This window comes from Lichenostomus cassidix, chromosome 4 (assembly GCF_008360975.1).
Source record: "Lichenostomus cassidix isolate B80296 chromosome 4, HeHo_3.0, whole genome shotgun sequence".
Taxonomy (NCBI): domain Eukaryota; kingdom Metazoa; phylum Chordata; class Aves; order Passeriformes; family Meliphagidae; genus Lichenostomus; species Lichenostomus cassidix.
Window position 1 is genome coordinate 59,937,841 of NC_139484.1, and position 11,487 is coordinate 59,949,327.

The 11,487-nt window shown below is 38.9% G+C and overlaps 1 long non-coding RNA gene across 1 annotated transcript; it reads left to right on the top strand.

Moving 5' to 3' along the window:
• The first annotated feature begins 7,426 nt into the window (after positions 1–7,426).
• On the top strand, positions 7,427–10,795 carry LOC146438637 (uncharacterized). Its single transcript, XR_014852101.1, has 4 exons — positions 7,427–7,620; positions 7,955–8,139; positions 9,691–9,718; positions 9,817–10,795. It is a non-coding gene; the product is annotated as an uncharacterized LOC146438637 (long non-coding RNA).
• The last annotated feature ends 692 nt before the right edge of the window (positions 10,796–11,487 follow it).

The following is an 11,487-nucleotide window of genomic DNA, read 5'->3' on the forward strand; positions in this document are numbered from 1 at the left end:
CAGTGTTCAGTGCTCCTGGTTTCATCATCCACCTTCTGCTTGAGGACAAGAGCCTGAACTAGAACCCTTGGATCAATGCTTGTAGAGTCTGTAAGCTCTGAGACCTTGTAGAGGAAGGAATTCTTGGCTGAAGGTGGTGAGGTCCTGGCAGGGTGCCCAGAGAAGCTGTGGCTGCTCCTAGATCCCTGGAAGTATCCAAGGCCAGGTTGGATGGGCTTGGAGCAACCCGAGATAGTGGGAGGTGTTCTTGCAGGGATTGGAACTTGATTTTTAAGGTCCTTTCCGATCTAAACCCAATATTCTATGAGTATTTGTGTTTGATTCAAATGTAGCAGAGGAATCTCTGTCTCCTGTCCAGGATAGCTAGGAAAGACAATTATTTTTCTGTGTTACCTAATAGGAAAGGAATAAATAAAGGATGCAAATCACAGCTCAGCAGGCTCATCAGTAAATTCGCTGCTCTGTACCAGGAATGGATGCCTTTTCCCAATCTACACATACTCTTAACAGCACCATTTTTAAAATTATCACTAAGGATACTGCTGAGCTATTAAATAACAAAAACTTCACCACAGTTTTGTCTGGGCTGCCATCTTTAATCACATCACCTCAAAATGGTTTATGCAAATCAAAGATTGACTTGGAGTTTGGTTTGACTCCTTCCTGAGATGAAGATGGGCACTGGAAATGCAGAATTTCCTGGCAGAGAGCTCTGGAAACCTGCCAGTGGATGTGGAAAGGTGTGCATGGACACACCTGAAAGGAGGAGAGAAGTGGGGAGTATTTTGAGGATTGATGCATTTCTGCAGTGGAAGAAGCAGTGGCAATGCTGTAATCTGTGAGTAAATTCTTCTAGGCCATCAACATGCAGGAAATACTTGGGTATCTACTAAAACGAGGATACGAAATTTCTGCCAGCATGCAGAAAATACTTAGGTATCTACTAAAATGATAAGAAAAATAAATAAGTAAAAAAAAAATTGTATTTTCTGAATTCTACTTGATCCTGTTTCTTGAATTATCTCTGTTACCTCTTCAAAAAATACTCTGTATCTGTAGCTTAATATTTTCCATGCTCATTAGCCAACATGTGATTGTAATGATTCTGTATTCAAAGACTTGGTGGGGCTCAAAGACATCAAGTTATAAACCTAAAATCACTTTTCAGGTGACTGTAAATCATAAAATTAGGCTTCTAATGAGGTTGTTATCAATTTCTAAGTCGATTTTCAAAATTCTGCTGCTAGAGTTGTCTGTGAGAGTGGGAATTATTGAAAAGAAAATACCATAGTGATTTAAAAGCACTTAAAATTAAAATATTCATGCAGTCTTTCCCTGATACTGGCCCAATTTAGAATGAAGAGGTCCCAGCTCTCAATTTTTTTTTTCCATTTACAATGCCTAAGCCAATGTAATTCAAGGTGTATGATTAATTGATTTTAGCTTTGTTAACACCTGTGCTAAACCAGAGCTTTATGTCAGGAAGGCATCACTAAAAGCCAGGGAAACATTGTCATTTGAATCCCTCTAAAGATATAATTGTATATCATCTGCATATAATTAGAAGCAGGTGCACTTTCAGGCAACAAAGAGGTAACACTAAAAAATTCAGTAAAACAGAAGTCTGAGATACACAGAGCACTTCCAGAAGATAATTAATCATCCTGGGACACCATAAAGACAAATTAAATGGAGGTTCTGATATAGCATGTTGAGAAAGTTCATTTGTAAATTTTCCTGAATTACTTAAAAAGTGTGAACAGCCAAGAATGGAGGTGATGTATCAAAATGAGATGCTACACCCAGGAAATGGTAGGTGGGGAGAGAATTTATCCCCTTTAAAATGTAAAACCCAAAATTCTGTGCTTCATCCCCTTGGAAGTGTCCAAAGGGTGACATTCCCTGGCACTGGACCCTCTTCTGGGTGTCTGAGAAATTTGGGATTTATGCATAAACAAAGGGTCCAACTCTTGCCATCACACTCGCCCTGACAGTTCCTTTTCATTTTCCAACTCATTATTTCCTTCCTCGATCCAAAATCTCATATCAAGGGGAATTTGTCTATCAACAAGCACTGGATCATATCCTAATTTATCCATTCCCAAGAAAGTGAGTCTAGAGCTACTTAACTGCTGTAAAATCAACATTCAGAAACATTAATTTAGACTCAGAATTTCACTTCACTTCTTGTTTTTTACTAAACTCTGTAGAATCAGGTATTTGCCCAATGAGCAGCTGTTCTGCACCTATATTCTTATGTGCACAATATTATACTTTTGTTAATTTTCATCTCTTATTCATCATCCTCCTATGAGACATTACTGATTTTTTATTTCTTTTTTTTTTTTTTTTTAAGAAAACTACCATTTCTCAAAGAATCTTATTTTTCTCTTTGCCCAGCACTTTGCAGTTACTGGTTTTTCAAACAGAAAAAAAGGCATGCCAGTATTTTTGGCTATTGTCCTCTTTATTTTGCCCTATCTTTCTTTTCTCCATGATTTTCAATAGCTAATAGGGAAGGGAAATAAAAACCTGAACATATTTTATTTGGTCAATAAACAAAACGACTGTTCCAAATAAATTATGATCACTTTTTTTTTAATCATCCCCACTTTGATATTTCAGACATCTACTCAAAGCAAGAAGAATAGCAGGTCTCATTCAGAAAAAGAAGGAAAAAAAACCCTGAAATCTAAATAACACATCAAGAGCCAAAAAGTGTTTGCTGAAATTAGTATTGAACAATTCCAGACAAGAAATAAGTATGCAAGAAATTCAGTGTGATTTGCAAATTATTTGAGACAGGAAAAGAGCAGATAAATACACAGGATAACTGATTAATTGTAATTAAAATGTGGGTCCCTGGTCATGCATAGCAAATTTCCCACTGATCTGATTTCATTGAAAATAGGTTTTGGTCCACGTTAATGAAATCTCCCCCTGAGTCAATTGATATTTAGTTCTCCTAAGGAAAATATTTGGTTCACTTCAGCAATAAAAACTGTCCCCATTACCTAAAAAGGTTCATAAAAATGACACATTATTTCAGTAAAAATTGTCACATACAGAAGTGAGAAAAAAAAGATGCTTCTATACAGGACCTGTTGCTGTTTGGAAAAAGTATTTGCATTTCTGGTAGCACAACACTGATGAGAATGACAGCAGAAAATGCCCCAAATTAATGTATATTGATGGGTTTATTTCATTTAAATAGAAGTTTTGCATCCATATACTCAAAGGTGTGTATTTATAACAATCTCTTTGTCCATTAGTGCAGCAAGCAAGCAGCAGCAGTGGATTTTTCAAGAAAATTCGTATTTTTTGGACATGGCTCGATAGGTGGATCAGCAAACTGCCAGGGCAGGTTATCTTCAAGGATGGCATTTGTAGAGAAGGAGTAAAGAAAAGAAACTAACCTGAATGTACCAAAATGTCCCCAAAATTCAGGTGTTTCCCTTCAAACTATCGAATTCTGTGGTATTTCCACCTTATTTGCCTCATTGCTCAGTCTCTGGAGAAGTCATACAAGAGTTTTGGCAGGAATTTTGGGGTGCACATGGGCAAATGAGACTCACACTCCTCATGTCTAAGAGGAGGAATACTGGAAGTCATAAATGTTAAATCTGAGATTAAAAATTGCTTTGGATTCCATTCCTAACAGTGAGCAAATGGAAATCAAGCAGAAACGAACCAAGGGAAATGCTGCTTGTTTGAAAGCAGTAAGTTACTAATTTTCCAGCTTTAAAAATGAAAGATTTGTTTTTTTTGTAGCAAATTGGAGGTAGAATATTTCCACAATTTTGGGTCAAGGAATTAACAACCTGAAGATGTATTAATTGTCCAAATGTTATGAGATAATTACTGAAGCACAGAAATCAACCAGGCCATGATCAGTGCAGCAGCCTGACATGGTTTAACCTGATGATTTGCAGAGGCAAAGAACCCAGAACTGGGACACTTGGAGTTCTAACAAGAAGCACAAAAGGAAAAAAAGTGCACTGGAAAACAAATTTTCTCAGACAATTTTGGAGAGGCAAAAGCTTGTGTGGTTAAAACGAAGTGCACTGAAGCAATACAGTGCAAAGCACAATTCTGCAGAACTCTGATGAGTGTCACAGGCAGTCAGACTTGTAGTAAATAAATGTTATTAGGCTGCCACAATTACAGCATCTTCCTGTTTTCAGGCTGGTTGAGCCATCTGGCATGGGCATCCAGATAAAAGTTATGCAATTATTAAAACAAGCTAAATTAAATTAACTTAAATTAATCACAGTGCACAAAAATAACTGGCCAGAAGCATTGAATCACAGTTGTTTTGAACACGATGACCTATTTTTCTGTTTTTCCTGGGCTTTCTCTAATTATGAGATAACATCCTCCCTTTGAAACCAGTGGCAAAAGTCCAGTTGAGTGAAAAGAAAGATGTGCACAGGGTAATATTTCCCTCGTACACTACCGGAGTGACAATGCCCAATAAACATGAACACACAGCACCTAATGAAGGGCACAAATGGCTTTTTTATTGCTCTATTTTGATGCCATGTACGATATGGAGATCTCACATTACAGCAAATTGTTTCCCACGCTGCTCTGGGAAGATCCAAAAGATTTTTTTTTTTTTGGTCCTTTAAAGTTTGTGTCCTTCGAAGTGCTCACAACTAGGCATTTTTTATTTAGATATTTTCAGGGTGACTTTCTAAATGCTTTAATTGCCACAAATTTAGGGGTTTTGTTACAACTTCAGACAGATTTTTTTTTTGGTGGCAATGTGTTTAAAAAACAGTGTAAAAAATGACTAACTGAAAATGGCTTGGTTTAAAGTGCTGAAGAAATTGGGAAGGCGTTCAACTAACAGGCTCCCAGAGCTGCTAGGAATAAGAGCAGTTGAGAGGGAGAATCCCTAAAAGGAGAATCCTGAAGGATTTATTTCTGTATTTACCAAATCTGCTTGCTGGTACATGGAGGGGAAAAGCAGCATCTTGCCTGCTGCTGCCTCAGAGGCAGCCTGGCTCCAGATTTAGGGAGATGCTCATGTCCTGCTGATGCAGCAGGATGTGATTTCCACACAGGAAGATCCTGAGATGTGCCTGGAGCCCAGCAGTGAGGGCAGAAGGAGAGAACCTCTCACAGCTCAAGTCATGAGCATCCCCAGCTTTAGCTCAAACTCCTCCAAATGCTTTCCTGCATCCTAAAAATTCATCCAGCAAGGGTTTGCAGACCCTCCCACAGCACAGGCAGAAGCTGCAGCTGAATTCTGTTTGGCTTTCAGCTTTTTTTCTTCTCTTTTGCCCTTTCCCCCAATTACATTGGCTTTAGGTAAAGCCTTTTACAGAAGTTCTTCAAATCTATAGCTGCACTGCATAAAGAGCCAGTTCAGCCAGTTTAAAGCATTGGATTGGAATCCCCACTGCAGATCAGACCTGCTCTTTATTTGGTTTTCTGCTCCTGAGGTGATGGCCCCCCACAGGCACAACCACATCTGACATCTTGAAGGGGATTTTTGGGGCTGCAGGGGAAATCTGTGCTAGATATTGACAAGCCTTTGTTCAGGAATATTCCCCTGGAGAAGGGAAGGCTCCAGGGAGAGCTCAGAGCCCTTGGCAGGGCCTAAAGGGGCTCCAGGAGAGCTGCAGAGGGACTGGGGACAAGGCATGGAGGGACAGGAGACAGGGAATGGCTTCCCAGTGCCAGAGGGCAGGGAGAGATGGGATATTGGGAAGGAATTGTTCCCTGTGAGGGTGGTAAGGCCCTGGCACAGGTTGCCCAGAGAAGCTGTGGCTGCCCCTGGATCCCTGGAAGTGTCCAAGGCCAGGTTGGACAGGGCTTGGAGCAACCTGGGATAGTGGAAGGTGTCCCTGCCCATGGCAGGGGAGTTGGAACAAGGTGGTCTTTGAGGTTTCTTCCAACCCAACCCATTCCAGAATTCTATGGTTCTGTATTTTTCAGTGGGCAGATTTTCTGACTTTCTTGAATAGGAGCTGTACAAATGCAGTCAGTGGAAAGTTCTGTTTAAAAATCAAGCCTAAACTTGCTGTTCATCACCTACCTAACAAAATTAAATCGCAGAGGTGCAACAGTTGCAGAGAAACCCAGCTGTGGAATATATGACTTGGACCACTATGAAGTAAAATGTTAGACAGAGGGGATTCTATGTAATTAGATTTTAAGCATAAGGAGCTGCAATTGTACAAATTTCTTCCCTTTCCAAATTGTAGAAAAACCCTTTGGAGTAAAGCTGATCATCTGCATACTTTCAGTCTAAGGAAATGAAAATGAATAAATTACTCACTCAGAATGACACAGACCTTTACAATAGGAATCTTATCTCTAATAGCATTGTTACTACCATTGTAATTGTTACAATAATTTTTCTTTTACAATCTCCTAAGTCTATTTCTCATATGGGCATTTAATTCAGATTCTCTTTCAATTAAATATCTTTCTTCTTATGTCTAGGCCTCAGTAGATTTGCCTAAAATATTTTCTTTTATAAGTTCTCACTTTCTGAGTATGTTATTGATCCTTTAAGGTACCTTGGTTATCTGTCTGTAAGAGGGATTAGGAATCTGGAGGTGTGATCCTCCTTAGCCTTGTTTGAGATTTGTGAACTTGCAAAAAATGTTCAAGCAAAGCACAAAAAAAGGAAGAAGAAGCCTCAATAGTGAAACAGGACATTGGCCCTCATGTTTCTTTAAGTCACAGAGTTTTGCAAAAGGAATGGACTAAATGTAAGCCTAACTTTTTTTTTTTTTTACAAATAAGGTTTCAGGTCATCAGCTGAAAGTCCCTAGAAGTGCTAATTATTTTTATTCCACCACCTCCATATAAATGATCCTGCAGAACCATCAAATACTGCAGCCTTTTATATTTTTTTTTAATCTGGTTTGCTCCACTAGTATTACAGTTATTTTAAAATATACATGAAAGACGGCAGTTATTAGCAAAAGCCTTGGAGATTCCTATTGACAGTGAGGAGCAGAGGGTTAAAGTCAGCTATTTGGAAATGTCTGTCTGAAAAAACACCCACCAGGCACATCAAGTGCAGGGTGTGTTCAAGGGAGCATCGTGTCACCGACTGCATTTGTCAGCTAATAAACCCTGTGCACACATACCTGATTTATATGCATAACTTGGGGTTTGGACACATAAAAAACGGCAAGGGCAGATCCCAGTGAACAACTGCATTTGGAAAATCTGCCTGTTAGCATCAGTGTGTACATTTTGAGAAGGAACCCATCTTCCTCCTTCCTCCTGAGTGATTAATGCTGTAATGACCAAGTTAGACAGGAAGCACAGGGAAAACAGGTGAGTGTTTAAAAGGGGGCAAGAGAGAGAGAGAGGAGTTCCCATCACATGATTAATCAGACAAATGAGTTATTTGGAGAGAGCTGTTTGCATGCAGCTGAGTTTTCTAAGATGTAATGAAGTAATTGCATTATGAAAATAATCAGCTGCTCTGCATTCTGATCATTAGACGCTGATGATATAATTGTGGTATAATGAAAAGCAGTCTGGTGATTATTCCACAGAGAAGTTCTCTGCAGATAATATTCAAATTTACTTTATTTTGGCGTCTTTTCAAAGAAGCTGCGAGTACAATGTAAACAGCTGGACGGTGAGGTAATGTTATTAGAACTTCTGAAGTATGTCCCGTTTTTAAACCATAATCTTGAAAAAGTTCTTTGAGTTTATCTGCATAATGCCAACTGAACTTGTTTGTGTTTTATGGCAGCTCATTAAATAACTTTGTTCTCTATTTCCAGTGGGAAGTAGCAGTTGTTTTGGGGTTTTATTTTTCCTCTGAATAATTAATTATAAACTATCCCAAAGCCATACCGAATCAATTCTCTTGTATCCTGAATGATATTTTATCACTTACTCTCTTCTACTGATACACTGTGAGAAATGTCAACATCATGTGTGACAAGTGACTGACATTTATGGCCCTTTGCAGGGTACAACACCAGTCTGATCTTCCTCCATATGTAATTTTCCTACTATTTGAAAGCCAGAATGCTGGATTTTCTCAAGTTAATCATCGATCTCCAAAGCAGTCACCTGGTATCTAAATTGGGATTGACTTCCCAATTTTTTTGACCCAAGTAAAAATCTGCTTTCCTCCTGAGCATCTGGCAAGTTGTGAGTAAATTAATCTCCTGGTCAAATAGGAAATCCAAGTAATTTTGCTGTCTTGTTAAAAGTTGTGTATTTTTCTGCTATCACTACAGTATTTGAATGTACCTTGAGCAGTAAAATGTAGTTTTATGCTCTGCTGAGTATATTGCTAGCAGGGAAATGTCTGGGCTACAACATGGGCTAATCTTTGACTGGTAACAAGCTCTTTGTTTTCTACTCACAGTTTCTTCATTATCCTTCCCCAGACAAATATGTAACTGCAGCCTTGTTTGATGGGGAATAGTGTGAGAAAGCAGAGTTGAACATTGTGCTACTCAGTAAGATCCATTAGTTTCCCTTTGCTACAAACAAGTGTTTCCAACCTCAGAATTTCCCAGATGATTTAAATCCCCTCCCTGCCTTTTTATCCGTGACACACTTGGCTGTTTTTTGAATTTGTTCTTTAATGCAAAGAGAAAAAATTGCCAATTCAGCCTGGTGAGAAGCCAGCCAAGTCTAGTAGCAGGAATAGTAGAGGGGGTGGAAGGGAAATAGTAAGTGTTGAACCAGGGATCCTGAGATCTTGACCTCAAATGTCCTGCTGGGTAATGAAAATATGATAAATACAAAGTTCTTCAGCTGAGGTTATCTTGAGTTCTTAAAGAACTTTTTTTTGGGAGGGTTACAGTCTTGCAGAGCCAAGCCTGCACTATTTGGGAGCTCACTGTGCTCTCTGGGTCAGCTTGTGCTTGTTCCACCTTTACTTAATCCAGTTGTAAAAGCAGAGTAATCAAATGGTTGTAGCTCCTAATTCACAGCATCAGCTGCCCCATCTTCTCTCCTTCTCAGGACTTCAAAAATACGTTCACAACTTCACTACCCACACCTGTGACCTGCTGAATCAAGCAAGAAGGCTGGAATAAAACCCTCTGCTTCATTTGATAATGTTTTAACGGGGGAAGTAAAAGCCCACAACTCTCATTGACTCTAATTGGAACAGCAAGTAATTGGCAGTGCTGAAAATAAAGCACTAAAAAAACCACAGATGTTTCTTGTTGTCTTAGAAATCTAAAAGAAGGAGAGGAAAAAGGCACCACCAGAACTTGAAAGGGATCTGTAAGCTTTTGAAAGGTGCTTAGTTGCCTAATTCTAAATTGGTTTAGTAAAACTTTAGCACTTGCACCTTCAAGCTGCATATAGATATAAATACATATTTCTCTCTGTGATTACTTAAGACAATAACTGCATTTTAGATTTTTAGAGCCAGAATTCCATTTCCTGCTTTAACTATTAACTGTCCCTGCCAACTGGAAAGAGGTAGGAAAAAGCCAACAGGACAGCAAAATATTGCTGTGCTCCAGCCTTTGCATTTCAGCCAACACAGGGAACTTCCACAGAGTCCAAATGCACTAAACTTGGAGTTGATATATCTTGGTCTGTTGGCTTGTGGAGTTGATTGCTGACTTGCTTTTTGTGCCTTTCATGTTATAAGGGTCTCCAAATGGCATTGTTACTCTGAAGTGCTGTAACAAGGAGTAACGACCGTGACTCCCTCCTTATTACATTTCTTTACAGGGAGCTGGATTTTTCATGTAACTGCAAGGTAAGTTCCTGAGATGTTGCTTTTTTCAGTGCCTTTTATTTTACTGCAGTAATCAAAGAGAAAAATCATTTCTTTGACATGTTATGTGAATCCAACAGAGAAATGCCGGAGGGAGACTTTGGGAATTGCTAGCTGTGTATTCTACTGGCAGCAGACAGGAAGGATTGGGATAATTCCTGCAGTTTTGATGGCTTGTGCTATCTCCAGATATTGCTGAATCATTGAGGCCATAGAACTTCCACCTGGAACTCGTAAAAATGTTGGGGCCAAGCAGCATTTCTGTCTAAAATTTACCACATCGAAGCACGCCTTGAGTTAACTTCTTTTGCTTCCTTTTTAAATGCTGCCAAGGAGAAAATCACTGGATATACCTGCAAGGTCTTTTCTCATTACCACCCTCCAGGGTATCTAGGACACAAATGGAAGCTCTGGATGTGTGGTTCTTGTGGGTAAAAAAATAATGTTGTGCAGCTTTGTGCTGGTGTATAAATTGATTTATTAAATAGTATACAGTAAAAGATGATTTCATCACTCACTGGGTATTGACATCATCTTTCCATTGAACACAGAAGTAAATCTGTGAATGTCCAAGTGACACAGCAGGGACGAATTATGGACACAAACGTGGTGGGGGAAAAGTCCTGGGAAATATCAGTGCTGCTGACAGTAGACACAAAATGTAATAAAGACAGGTTATACCTCTACCATTAACTACACCTATGAGAAGGGCTCTCAGAGAAATTACAGCAGAACATCTGTTTTTTAAATATTTTAAGATCAGATCTCTGCTAACAGTCCCTCTATAAAGCTATGCTTGGCTATATTATTATTACATGTATTGCTAGGGCAGCACAGCCAATAATATTAAAAATAATACCAAAACTATTAAAAATTAAAACCCTACACAACAGCCAAGCTAATTTCTCCTTCCTCCCAGCCCCACTGCACTAAGCAAGTCACAGGTATAGTTAAAGAAAGAAATCCTACCCATTCTTACCCCTTATTCACACAGTTAAAACTTCCTGCAGAGCAGGGTTTTGGGAACAGATGGATTGTTACAGTGTGTGCCACAAATACCTAGGAAGAATTGAATGTATTTTGTATCAATATTGTGATTGGGAAATAAAAATCCTGGTGAAGAATCATTCCTGTGAGTAAGCAGAATAGTCTGGTGGTGTTAACTGGTGGAGTGGTGGGGAACAGCAAAATAATCCTTCCATGTAATGGAATAACTACACCCAACAATTCTATTTTCCACAGGCAGGCAATTCTGATTTGTAAATAGCACACAAGCTAAATTAAGGGAAATATTAATGGTTCAGAGTTCAAAACTCTGCAGAAGGAATTTTTAGCACTTGGTGCATTTTTGCAGCCAATCTAAATAAGGTGTTGGTGGAAGTTTTGAATGACCTTTAGTTAAGATAGTTTAAAAAAACCCTTTGCAATCCAGACTTATCGTTCTCATAATGCATCATACATGCCCTCAGTATCTGCCATAATGTTATAATTTCCTCTGGTAATTATAAATAACTTCTGTGGAGTGAGACTCCATATCTATAAAGCTTAATGTTTCACACCTCATATTATGCTCTCCTGGTAAAAGCAGTTTTCTACAGCCATTGGATTTTCATTGCATGTCCCACCCATACCAAATATGGTTTCTATTATAACATATCTGTTATGGCCCATTTCCTCCTTTCCCCAGTCCTAATTTAAAATCATTTTTTACTGCTTGTAATACACAATCTTGGAGCAACCTGGGATAGTGG